This window comes from Apis dorsata, unplaced genomic scaffold (genome assembly GCF_000469605.1).
Source record: "Apis dorsata unplaced genomic scaffold, Apis dorsata 1.3 scaffold_220, whole genome shotgun sequence".
Classification (NCBI taxonomy): domain Eukaryota; kingdom Metazoa; phylum Arthropoda; class Insecta; order Hymenoptera; family Apidae; genus Apis; species Apis dorsata.
The window spans coordinates 1316709-1320243 of record NW_006263502.1 but is presented as its reverse complement, the minus strand read 5'-3'; the positions used below and the strand labels follow the sequence as shown (position 1 = coordinate 1320243).

General features: G+C 42.5%; 1 protein-coding gene and 1 pseudogene across 2 annotated transcripts in view; one reads left to right on the top strand and one right to left on the bottom strand.

Moving 5' to 3' along the window:
- LOC102679908 (protein artichoke-like) overlaps positions 1-3535 on the top strand; it is a 99707-nt gene that overhangs the window by 49403 nt on the left and 46769 nt on the right. The window lies entirely within an intron of this gene.
- LOC102679784 lies at positions 7-1818 on the bottom strand (annotated as a pseudogene). The gene has a single exon (XR_004150437.1). The product of XR_004150437.1 is annotated as an alpha-glucosidase pseudogene (transcript).

Sequence of the window (3535 nt, the reverse complement as noted above, 5' to 3'; positions counted from 1 at the left end):
AAAAAAAAAAATCGTCTCCCAATTTACAACCAATCTACATCTTTCCAATATTGCCAATACAAGTCGTAATTGGTGAATATAGCTGAGTTAAATGCGGGGATAGTCATCGAGGCCGGATAGATCCAGTTACCGTGGCTAAGACTGGAGCCGACGACGTTGTTCGCGTAAACGACGAGATTGCCAGGCGGATGTAGCTTGGTGATGTTTACAGTGGCAGGATGGTTGGAGAAATTCATCATAACTATCACGGTATCGTTTCCCAATTGCCGTTTCACGCTCAGAACCCTTCCATCGATCACGTTCACCTCCAAGCTCCCGTTCGCGATCACTGGCTGCTGCTTCAGATACGACATGGACTTGAACGCCACGTAATGGGAATAATATTCCTTCTTCTGAGCGGCAAGATTCAAAGACTTGTAATTGTCGTTAACGGGTAGCCAGGTTTTCTTTCCGTTGGAGAATCCAGCGCTCGTGCTGTTGTCCCATTGATAGGGCGTCCTCTCGGGATCCCTGGATTTCAAGTAATATTGGGCGGGGCCTGCGTTGCAACCGGCCGGGTCCACGGTCTCCTCGTACGTGAACGACCTGTCCTCCATCCCGATCTCGTCCCCATTGTAAACAACCCCTATGCCGGGCAAAGTCAACGTCAGCATTATGATCTCGTCAGCCCGTTGCCTGCCGAATCTCGAGGCGACGCGGTGATTGTCGTGATTGCCCGAGACCCAATTGGTCACGCTCCCCTCAGGCACGTTGCCCACCCATTTGTCGATCAGCTGTTTGAAGTCGGAGGCGGTCGACTGGTTGTTGAGGTCCGTGATGAACATGAAGTTGAAAGGGACCGTGGATCCGGACTTGTAATACTTGATCGTTAAATCGAAATCCGCGTACGCCTCCGTGAGGATCATCCTCGGGTCGGAGTTGGTGCGATTCGAGTGCTCGTCCATGAGGTTTCTCCAGCTTTTCAACACTTCGTACGTCTCGTCTTGATCCCTCGTGTACAGGTGCACCAAACTTTCGTAATCGTTCTTGGACAGGTCGGTCCTGTTGGCGCTCGGCTCGTCCAACATCCTCGCGTCCTCGAACATGTGATTGATGGCGTCGATCCGGAAACCGTCCACCCCCCTATCCAACCAGAACGTCAACACGTTCTTCATCTCCCTATCCAACGCGGGGCTCCTGTAATTGAGATCCGGCTGGCCGGTCGCGAACTGGTGCAGGTAGTATTGCTGTCGAACGTCGTTCCATTCCCACGCCGAGTTCCAGAACACGCTCAGCCAGTTGTTGGGCGGCTGCCTGGTCCCGTTCACGATCCTCGCGTCCCGCCATACGTAGTACTCGTCGTACGGTTTGATCCTTTGGACGCTCTTCTTGAACCACGGATGCTCGTAGGAACTGTGATTGGGCACGAAGTCGAGGATCACCTTCAAACCGAGCGATTTCGCCTTTTTCACGAGCCTGTCGAAATCTGCCAAAGTGCCGTAAACCGGGTCGATGTCCGTGAAGTTGGAGATGTCGTAACCGAAATCGACCTGGGGACTCTTGTAGATGGGCGACAACCAGAGCGCCTGGGCTCCTATGTCAGCTACGTGATCTAACCGTGACGTGATCCCGTTCAAATCGCCTATACCGTCCCCGTTGCTGTCTTGGAAACTCCTCGGATAGATTTGATACACGAGAGCATTTTTGTACCAGTTCACGTCCACGCAGTTGACTAGAGACGCGGCGAACAAGAGGCAAGGAATTATCGTTACTCGAAACATTTCGTCGAGCTATTGACGGTGAATAGGCCGTGTATCGTGTATTTATTCGAGACGGATTCGATTAATCTGTTTACGCCCTACTCGTCGAATTACTTTTCCGATTCCGATTATTAATATTATTATTATTATTATTGCGAATTGAAAAAAGATGAAACGCGTGATTTTGTTTTATTAAAGTGAGTATCGGTTGTGCGCTTTATGATAAGATTAGAGCCGGCCATTTGGCCCGTCTTATCGCGTACACGTATCGGACGATATGTTTTCCTTCTCTTCTGGGAAAGAAATTTTCCGTATCGAGGTTGTTTACATCATGCACATGACGTGTATCGAGAGTTTTTCCGACACGTGATGCATTTCTTTTGTTTAAAAAACGGTACAGTCAGTTAGGAAAATATTCGCGTTTGATAATTTATAATTTATAATTAATAATATACGGATTGAGAGGAACGAGAGTTTATTTTTACGTTTTACGTTCACGTTGACAAATTATTTTTGTGTGGAAAAGAATCGATTGGCGAAAAATAGGGAGGATATGATATTGGAAAGAAAAATTGTAAAACCATATGTTTGATGAAGGAAGAAGAAAAAAGATTCGTTATTTAAAAATTAATTTCTTCGCTTCGTTCGAGATGATAAAATGATTGGATCGCATTGATTTAAAAAATATATATAAACACGAATAATTTTTTATTTATAAAATTTAATTTCTTTTTATTTTTCTATGGATGTTTGGAATTATTCTTTCTTATTTCTCAACGTTAAAAATATTCGATATATTTTTATTACGTATTAGTGTTTCGTATTTTAGAAGTAATTGTATCGACACTTGGATCGAAGAAAAGATCGAGTAAAAGTTAGCAAAAGACTCTCCAGTGTGGAACATTGTAATACACCTTATTTCTCGATAAGAGAGTTTTTTTTTTTGAAATAAACATCCATGTGAAAAATAATAAACAGCTAACTAATTTATCTCGCTTGTTTATAGCGTTTATGCGCAGAGTCTGTAAAAATTCTACTAGAGATAAGGAATCATTGTCGACATTTATTGTTGTAAATTCTTCAAAAAAAAATCGAGAAATTAATTTATCGAACGAAGGCACAATCATCGGTATGGAAACAGATAATTGGAATGGCGTGTCGTTAAAAGAGGGAAGTGGGATCCATTACCAAACAAGCGGTTGTTTTAATTTCAAATAGAGATATTCGATGACAATAAAACGGGTAACAAAGAAAAAATGAAACAACGTGTAGCCAAAATGAAGCGGGCAATGGATTGAAAACAGCGCTCTATTTCAAAGAGCTATTTCCATGCATTTCGTTTCGTTCGAAATAAAAAAAGCGTTTTATAACAAACATTACCAATAAAGGTTCTTCTTAATTGAAACAGAGGAAGGGGAACGAAAAAAAAAAAAAAAAAAAAAAAAACAAACCCCGCCGGTATTTTATTTTAATATTTTTTTTTTTTTTCTACACGGGAAATGAAAAAGTTTCGATGAAAATGATTCGAAACGGGGTTGCGTTGAGAAGAAAAATTTTATCGATTTTTTCCGGTGACCGGTACGAATCCCCTTCCTATCTCCCTTTCTTCTTTTGATCCGCGTAAAATGGATTCGAAAACGATTTATCAAAATTCCAACCGATAACATTGAAATTTTCAATCGGTTTCTCGGGTGTCAGTGTTTGTAAAACAAACCGCGCATAAAGATAATCAACCGAACGCCTATAGACTGCCAATATTCGTCACATTTGAATGATATCGGTATCCAGTTTGGGGG